The sequence below is a fragment of the Ricinus communis genome, chromosome 7 (genome assembly GCF_019578655.1).
Source record: "Ricinus communis isolate WT05 ecotype wild-type chromosome 7, ASM1957865v1, whole genome shotgun sequence".
NCBI classification, from domain to species: Eukaryota; Viridiplantae; Streptophyta; class Magnoliopsida; order Malpighiales; family Euphorbiaceae; genus Ricinus; species Ricinus communis.
In genome coordinates this window covers 7,990,466-8,000,563 of record NC_063262.1, presented here as the reverse complement: position 1 = coordinate 8,000,563, position 10,098 = coordinate 7,990,466, and the positions used below count along the sequence as shown (strand labels likewise).

General features: G+C 39.0%; 1 long non-coding RNA gene across 1 annotated transcript; it reads left to right on the top strand.

The window, feature by feature from the left end:
- The first annotated feature begins 3,302 nt into the window (after nt 1–3,302).
- LOC125370706 lies at nt 3,303–4,905 on the top strand. Its single transcript, XR_007216749.1, has 2 exons — nt 3,303–3,351; nt 4,687–4,905. It is a non-coding gene; the product is annotated as an uncharacterized LOC125370706 (long non-coding RNA).
- The last annotated feature ends 5,193 nt before the right edge of the window (nt 4,906–10,098 follow it).

Here is a 10,098-nt window from a genome sequence, read left to right as displayed (position 1 = left end):
GAAAATCCCCTTCAAAATTAGACCAACTGTAAAAGTGATCATATGTCAACAGGGACTCTAATCTAGCAGCTGATTCATTGCCCAATTATTTGGTTGAAATGTCTTGATGATGGCTTTCTCTGCTAAAAGCAATTCAGAAATATTTTAAGGGCTGATGTATTCATCTTTACTCCTGATTAATGATACTAAGGAGTTGCTTGATATATGATATGTGATGAAAGAAAGTAGCATTTTTCTAAAAATAGAGATTTTCTAATTCTTATCTATACTGCATGATAAAAAAAAAAAAAATTAAAAAGTAAATAATTCAATTTCTCTCGTATAAAAGAAATAATTTATTTAAAAGAAATAATATTAATTTTTTAGTTAAATAAATTAACTAATATATTCTCAGTTAAATATTTAAAAGATGGATATTATTATTTTTTTAAATATACAACAAAGTCATAAAGAAAAATCAAACTATGTACCAAACACTTCTAATTCATTTTAAGTAACTTTAAATTATTACTGGAAAACTTTATCTAAATCTTAAAAATTGCTATGTGCTTTATTTTCATTTAACAGTAAACCATGACAATAAGTTGGAAAAGTTAATTATAGGGATAATTATTGATAATTAGTTTAAAAGTGATCAACTATCAATTATGATCTTTGAATTACTTAAGCTCTGATTTTTTTTATAAATTATTAGCAAGATATTGAATGATGTTGTTCGCTCACTCAAATAATTAAGTTAATAAAAATAATTATACTTAATTAAATATAAGATAATCAAATATTAATTTGAATGAACTTGTACAATCTAGTTTTTATTAATATTTTATTTATTAAATTGATTAATATTATATTTAATAGATTTAAATTATCACAATATTTTATTTGTTTTTTTTTCTATGAATTGTGAGTTAATATTTTTAAAAATTAATTAAAAAGTAACAAATGAATTTTTAATATAAAAGTATTTTACTATGTTAACATTTCTCATCTATATTACCAAAAATGCAAAATAAAGAATAATGACTTGATTTGCATCTATTATATCATTAATATATTTATTCATCTATAATATTTAATTTATGGATAATTTGAGTCTTTTAACTCTTCAGTGTTATATATTCTTCTTAGTTATAAATAGTAGATTATTATATTTATTTATATTTTATAATATTATTATTGGTTATAGTAGTCTAATAATAGCTATAATATTATTATATTTATATTTACTCAATGTATATTATTTTATTTTAAAAATTTTATATAAATAACTTGGATGATAATGAATGAGAAATTAAAAAAATTGTTAAGAAATTATAAATTAAAAATACTAATAAGAAAGATTTTTTAATAACTAAAATATAATTATTTAGTCTCTTTTCTTAATAAACTCTTTAAAAAAAAAAAACTCACCATTTGTCAAAAGATGACGACAAATTAAGGATTAAAGAACCATAATATATTCTAAAAGTAAGTGCTACAATTTTGTTTTTATTTTTTAGTAAATTATAAATTAAGAATAACAAAAAAAATAGGAAATATTAATAAAAATAAATATTTTTATAATAAACGGTTATTACAATCGTCATTCCGACCTTAACATCACCCATATTATTCATGGATTGTATTATTTAAATGGCTTAATTATCTAAAAAATGTCTAAACTTTCGATATTTTAATCCTTTTTTTACTAATTTTATAAGTTGATATTATTTTTTAATTTAGTTTATTTTATTTAAATAAATAGATAATTAAAATATATTAAAAGTAAAATAAATTAACAAATTAAAGATCTTGAGGTGGTAGTCGAATTTTTGGATTATTGGCAAGTTGGTCAATAATTTTCCGGTTGGCTCATTATCATGAGCTCGTCCTCTTCTCTGCATAACAAAGACTTTCTATTAATAAAATGCTGTAAACAAGAACCATATATAATATTTTGATACTTCATTTCTTGCTAAAATGATGTCATGGTGATTTAAAAAATAATAATAAAAAAAATGATTTCCTTCACTATAGCTGCCTGCATATCCATTAAAATAAACTAAATAAGACTCTTAGTAGATTTAATAAATTAGACAGATGTAATAAATAAAAGCTACCACTATAATGAAATCAACATATAACAAATTATTCCAAAAGGGGTTTTCTGTAATTTTGTTTTGGACGCTTCCAAATGACATTTGATATAAGAGAAAAAGAAAAAAAAATTTATAAGGCAAATGAGACATGGTTCAAAAATTCATTCCAGAAACGATATATGTATCGGAAGAAAAATGAAAATTTTAACCATATTTAATCTTTTTTTAAAGCAAACAATTATATAAAACACAGAAGATAAAAATTGATTTAAAAGCACACAATCAAGATCAAAATAAAGACTAGAGGAATTGAAAATATTATATTTATCTTTTGAGATTTAAAAAATTATATCTTTTATTTTCTAATTATATATTAAAAATATTTTCAGTTAGAATTCTCGTTAAAGAACTCTTAAATAGACAGAAGGAAGTATATGGTAGTAAATAATAAACAAGAATGAGTGGATTTTATTCTATTGTTATATTGACAAAGAAAATACTAAGAAATTGTTTGGAGCGAGGGATTTTGCGAAATTTATTAATTTAGTTTAATCCATCGTTTATAAATTTTAAAAAAAATTCAATCTTTTAGGATTTTAATTTTTTTCACTTAAGAGGTGAAAAAATTCAAAATCTATTTTGTTAAAAGAATGATGAATTGTTATAATATTTTTTATTTTAATATTGTCTCTAATAAATTTATTTTATCTCAAAATTATTGTAACACCCTTAGTTATAATAATAATTATATATATATATATAAAAAAAAAAAACTTTTTTTCTCCCTCCCCCTCCTCCTTTTCCTTCCTCCCTTCCTTCTCCTCCCATCGTCATTGTCTTCTTCCCGCCTACATGCCGCCACCATGCCGCCTTCACCTCACGGCCTTTCCTCCTTCCCCACTGCTCTGCAGCAGCTCTCCTTCCCTTTCCTCCTTTCCACCGAGGCGTTAGCCAGAGGTAGGGAGTTGTCTTCGCCGTTCGGCCTCTTGCCGGCTTGTTTTCGGCGATCTGGCCGGAATCGGACTCCCACCCCCGGAAACCCTTGAAGCAACCCTCCTCCGTGGGAAATCCTTGCCGTACTTGAAAGGTGTCGCGTGAGCAGCGACTTTCCGGCCCGATCCGCCGCCTTAGGCCACTTTCCGGCCAAAACTCTTGTCCTTGGACTCTCCGCAAACTTGAGCTTGGCGTGGCGCTCCGGTTGAATTCGAACATTGGCGGGGCCTTCGGACCCCGGTGTTTTCTGGACGCTTGAAATATTTTAATTTTCAACTCGGTATAATTTTATTAGACTCTGAAAAATTTTGTTATAATATTAGAAAGTTATTGAGGCTATTAATTGCTTGTGTTGGGTAGTTTAAAAATAAATCAAATTGAATTGTTTGGATTGTGGTGTTTTGGAGTCGGGAAAATATTAATGCAGTTCTTGTGGCCCGGCTCCGCGTATTAAATTCCAGCATGTCCGATATGTTTTGGCAGGTCCTGGACCCGTTTACGGGGGGTAAATATCCGTAATTTAGGGGAGGTTCACATCAAATTTCGGCAGAATCCTCGAGTCCAATTTAATTCTAGGCGGTCGACCTTAGGGTCTAAGTTTAGGAAAAATTTCGAATGTCTATTAATTGTATGTCTTTTGTTATTAGATAATTCAGCCTTCCCTTGACTCCACCCGTGGAGGAGGCTGTGGAACGCATCAAATCTATGAGTTAAAGTCATTTAATCTTTGCGCTATTGCTAGTCTGATTTTAATATGATTATTAGTATCGCAAGGTAAATGATTTCACTTGATTATTAATATTTGAAATAATATAAATATTATTATTAGTATGTTATAATAAGATAAGCGTTATTATTTTTCCCCTCGCAAATTGCACGTTGTTTTACCTTAAATCTTTAATCTTTATTTCGATATGTGTTGGTTGAGTTCATCAGATAATGATATTTATTATATGTGATGATTGCGAATTGGGAAATGTGGCTTGTAGAACATGCCGCCTGGTGGGTTACATCAGGACCGCGTGCGCACCGGTAATGATCATGGACATGTAATAAGATATTTATGGGTTTGCCCTGGTCGAGCATGGCTCTCTGGGCTGATTTGTGTAAATTGCCGGAGGTAAGGTCCCTGGTCAAGCATTGCTCTCAAGGCCGGCTTATTTGGATATTTAAGTGACCGGTGGAGGTAAGGTCCACTGGTCGAGCATTGCTCTCGGGGCGCCCGATCTTATTGGATTAAGAGAGCCGAATGGCTACTAGATTTCTTATTTGGATATTTAAGTGACGATTTGGAGGTAAGGTCCCTGGTCGAGCATTGCTCTCGGGGCGCCAGTCTTATTGGATTAAGAGAGCCAAAGTGGCTGTTAGAATTTGTGGTTAGGGTTCTACTTAGCCACACGTCCCGTGAAAGTAAAAATGTCTTTAGTTATTTACACTCTCCTTTTATCATTTTATTATTATGGTGTATGATTTTATATTATGACTGCAATTATATTCAGAAATTGGTATATTGTTTTGAATAATTAATATATCATGTGAAGGTTGCAAAAGCCCTTAGATTATTTGATTTTGACTCACTCTCGAGACTGACAGTCTCAGTTGTAATTTTTTTCAGGTGACAGTTAAAGACTTTCGCCTTCGCACATTCGACAGTCCGACTTCTTCTTTTTCGGACTTTTGTAATTATCTTGTACTTGTATACTTGTCATTTTTACTCTAGAGTATCCGCAGTAGGAAATTTTAAAATTTGTATAACTATTCTGACTCTTATTGGTAGTTTGATGATGTATTATGCAAGACAATTATGACTATTTTATATTTGGTTAATTGTATATTTGGATTTGCGGGTTGGTAAGGCTTACTACGGGTTTCGGTGGCCTTAAGCCTACCCATTCCTAGTCGGTCCACGGGCCCCCAGAGTGGGTCGTGACAAAGTTGGTATCAGAGCTTAGGTTTAGTTTTTCCTTCGACCTAGGTTAGCTTTCTAAACTACTGTGGAAACTAGGATAAATTGAGTATGTCCTTGCATGTTTCGTTGATTCTAGTATCTGCGCTATCGTTAGAGAGTCTGTTGGGTTAATAGCTTGTTGTTCATTTTCGCTCTTACCAATCCGAGAACCCGACATTGCGATCGCAGATCGGCCCGTGAAGGCGAAGATGAGTTTTACTGCTCGAGCGGCTCTCGGACCCGACCCATGGTACCGGAGAGGTAGGCCTCGGCGGTACCCAACCGAGATCGGGCGAGGCTCGGGAGGTACATGGTCTTGGTGAAATCCCGGTGGAGGCTTTTGTGTCTAGTATGGTCGGGATGCAGAGGGCCCTAGAGCGATTGCTAGCCTTTCAGTCTGGGAAGCCGTGCTAGTGGGTCCGGTAATAGGAATCCGGACGATGTCCCTATGTCTGAGTATACCAAGTTAAGACCTGTGGAGTTTGATGGGACAGCTGGAGACCCTCTGGACTTTTTGGATGAGGTTGAAAAGAGAGGCGTCGATTTGCACTGACTACGACGGGAGGACCATCGAGATGGCCGGGTTTTCCTTGAAGGGAATAGCATCCCAGTGGTTCAGAGATTATATCCGCCCCTTTCTGGATGGGTTGTCGTGGAGGCAATTCAGAGACAGATTCGAAGAGTACTTCATCCCTTTCAGTGTAAGGCAGGAGTATAGAGAGAGGTTTGAAAGGTTAGTTAAGGGAGAATCATCTGTGGCTGAATACACCAGGCAATTTGTTCAGTTGAGTAGGTATGCACCTTATCTTTGCTGGGACCGAGGAGCGGAAGAAGCAACAAATACATTTGAGGCTCGGCCGAGTTTGTTTCCTTGGTTCAATCTAGGAGGAGTAGCTTCCTAGAAGTTCTGACATGGTGAGGGGATGGAGATGGCCTTCACGAGGGTTTAGTCAAGGCCGGCGATTGTAGGAAGAAGAAAACCGGGGTTGTGGGTCGATCGGTCTTGTGACTGTCGTGCCGTACTATGGTAGTGGAAGTTACTCTGGAGGTCACCGGCCAGGCCGTGCGGAGAAGTCACCGCATCCACGAAAGGGTGGCGTGTCGGAGGTAGGGATTGGGGTCGAGGCTTGGTGGTAGTGGGCGAGTTCGGGTTTCAAAGAAGACTAGTTCGGGGCCGTACATGTCGGATGTGTGGCAGTCACATCGGGGACCGTGCCTAACGTCTAGTGGAGCCCTGTTTTAGGTGTGGAGAGATGGGACATATGGCTCGAGAGTGTCCTCGCTATTTCGGTCGACCAGCTTTTCATGGGCTCATCCGTAGTGCGACCCGACCAGCTTTCCTGCAACCCCGGAACATTTTCAAGATGGATCTCGGTTTGTTGGCAGGCAGGGCCGTAGTTTTGGAGGAGATCTTGGGGAGGCCGGTCTGAGGGGGCGGGGTTCAAGGTCGAGCTTGAGGGTCTCAACAGTCGGTAGGGGCAAGCTAGAGTGTTTACCCTTACTCCTCGAGATCGCGAGCCTCAAATCTTTGTGGTGTCGGGTACTATTCTTGTTTGTCATTCCGAGGCTAGAGTTTTGTTAGACCACAGGGCTACCCATTCTTCGTATCGCCCTAGTTTTGCCATAAGATTGGATGTCCGAGCCCGTTAGGCTCCCGATCCGATGTCGGTCCTACAGCCGCGTTAAGTGAGGCCTTAGAGACCGGTCGTATCCGTTGTGTCCTGTCCGCTGAGGGTCGAGATTTGGTTGCTTGACCTAATTCTTTTAGATGTGATGGATTTTGATGTGATTTTGGGAATGGATTGGTTAGCTTTGCATTTCGCCATGTTGAATTGCCGGGAGAAACAAGTGACTTTCCGAATTCCTGGAGACTCGAGTTCTATTTTAAAGGTGAGCGGATACCTTCTCCCACGAATCTCGTGTCGGCGATTCTGACTAGGCGGATGCTTCGCCGCGGATGTCGGGGATATTTGGCTTTGGTTAGGGATACCTCTGCAAGGGAAAGGTTGCGTCGAAGACGCCCGTTGGTTCATGCGAGTTTCGATGTATTTCCGGAAGAACTACTGGATTGCCGCCCAGTAGAGATAGAATTCTGTATCGGCGTGATCAGGTACAACACCTATCTCTTTCGCCCTACCGAATGGCACCGTACGAGTTAAGAGAGCTAAAGGAGGCGATTGCAAGACCTCCTAGATAAGGGTTTCATTAGACCTAAAATACGTCTCCTTGGGGTGCTCCTGATTACATTCGTAAAGAAGAAGGATGGCACCTTCGCGTCTTTGCATCGATTACCTAAGAACTAAATAAGGCGACGATTCATCCCAGATCCGCTTCCCTCGCATCGATGACCTATTTGATCGACCTTCAGGGAGAGCGGTGTATTTCTCCAAGATTGATCTACGATCGGGGGTATCACCGATTAAGGATCCGTGGTGAAGATGTGCCAAAGACGCTCGACGGCGCATGGGCATTATGAGTTTCAGTGATGTCGTTTGGACTCACTAATGCCCCTGCGGCTTTTATGGATTTGATGAATCGAGTGTTCAAGGAATTTCTGGATCGTTTTGTCATCGTATTCATTGATGATATCTTGGTTTATTCCAAAAGCGAAGAGGAGCACGCGTGGCACTTGAGGATAGTACTTCAGACTTTGAGGGAGCATCAATTGTACGCTAAGTTCTCCAAGTGCGAGTTCTGGTTGGAAAGCGTTGCTTTTCTGGGGCACATAGTGTCTAAAGAGGGTATTCAAGTGGACCCTAAGAAAGTGGAGGCGAATCGATTGGCGAGGCCAACCAAGTCCGTAACTTTCTAGGTCGGGTGCTACCACCGTCCGATTTGTACAAGACTTTTCGAGGATAGCAGCGCCTTTGACTAAGTTGACTCAGAAAAATGTCAGGTTTCAGTGGACTGACGCGTGTGAGAGAAGCTTTCAAAAGTTGAAGCACTGTTTGACTTCAGCTCCGGTGTTGACCTTACCTTCTGGGACTGGTGGATTCACGGTGTATTCGCGGCCTTCTAGAGTGGGTTTGGGTTGTGTTCTGATGCAAAATGGAAAGGTAATAGCTTATGCGTCTAGGCAATTGAAGAAGCATGAACAAAATTACCCGACCCACGATTTGGAGATGGCAGCAGTAATCTTTGCATTAAAGATTTGGAGGCACTATCTCTATGGAGAGACGTGCGAGATTTATACGGATCATAAAAGCTTAAAGTATATTTTCCAACAGAAGGATTTGAACCTGAGGCAGAGAAGGTGGTTAGAGCTCCGAAGGACTATGATTGTAATATTCTCTACCACCCGGGTAATGCGAATGTTGTGGGCCGATGCTTTGAGGCGGGAAGTCGGTGAGTAGTCTTGCTCATGTCGGTGTAGAGAAGAGACCGTGGCTGAAGGGTTGCATGAAACTGTATGATCAAGGGTTTGGTGGAAATATTAGAATCGGGTGTGATGTTAGCACATTTGTGGTTAGGTCTCAGCTTGTCGGCGAATCAGGATGGCTCAGAATCGGGACCCACAGTTGCAGAAAATCTTGGAAGATGTGCAGCAGGGTCGAGCTAATAACTTTGTTATAAATGATGATGGCACCCTCATGATGGGCTCTAGGCTGTGTGTTCCCGATGTGGATAATCTCAGGAAGGAGATTTTAGAAGAAGCTCATTGTACAACTTACAGCGTGCATCCGGGCTCCACAAAGATGTACCATGATTTGAAAGGAAATTATTGGTGGAGCGGGATGAAGAGAGATGTAGCAGAGTTTGTCTCCAAATGTCTGACGTGTCAGCAGGTTAAATTAGAGCATCAGAAGCCGTCTGGTTTACTGCAACCGCTTCCTATACCAGAGTGGAAATGGGAAAGGATTACTATGGATTTTGTATCAGGCTTACCCAAGACTTCTGCTGGTTATGACTCCATCTGGGTAATTGTGGATCGATTGACTAAGTCAGCGCATTTTCTTCCAGTAAAGACTACCTATTCTGTAGCTAAGTATGCAAGAGTGTATCTGGAAAGGATTGTCAGTCTTCACGGCGTCCCGGTTTCCATAGTGTCTGACAGGGGGCCGCAATTTACTTCAAGGTTTTGGAAAAAGTTGCAAGAGGAACTTGGTACCAGGTTGGACTTCAGTACGGCCTTCCATCCTCAGACGGACGGACAATCAGAAAGGACTATTCAGACTTTAGAGGATATGCTTCGGATGTGCGTGATAGACTTTGGTGGTCAATGGGATTGGTATCTACCGTTGGTCGAATTCGCGTATAATAACAGCTATCATGCAAGTATCAAAATGGCACCTTTCGAGGCCTTGTATGGTCGGAAGTGTAGATCCCCCGTATGTTGGGAAGAAGTTGGTGAACGGAAGTTAGCAGGATCGGAATTGGTCTCAGATCACTTGAAAAGATTCCGGTTATTCATGACGAATGAAATGACACTTTTAGTAGGCGTAAAAGTTATGCGGATCCAAAGCGAAAGCACGTGGAATTCAGTGTTGGGGAATATGTATTCTTGAAGGTGTCTCCTATGCGTGGTGTGTTGCGATTCGGCAAGAAAGGCAAATTGGCACCTCGTTATGTGGGACCCTTTGAGATTATTGGCAGAATTGGAGATGTGGCATACAAACTAGACTTGCCACTGAACTTCTCGCACGTGCATCCGGTGATTCCACATATCGATGTTAAGAAAGTATATTTCGGACCCTTCGCATGTGTTACAACCACGAATGTGGAAGTTGGTGAAGATTTGACTTATGAGGAGGCGGTCAGGGATTGTGGATACTCAAGCTCGCCACCGGTGCTCAAAAATTATTCAGATGGTCAAAGTTTTGTGGCGGAATCATTTGTCCGAAGAGTGTACTGGGAGACCGAGCGGAAATGAGAAGCCTCTACCCTCATTTATTTCAATCCTAAGTGGGCCATGGTTTAAAATTCGAGGTCGAATTTCTTTTCTAAGGGGGTAGAATGTAACACCCTTAGTTATAATAATAATTATATATATATAAAAAAAAACTTTTTTCTCCCTCCCTCCTCCTTTTCCTTCCTCCCTTCCTTCTCCTCCCCGTCCGACTGTCTTCTTCCCCGCCGCCC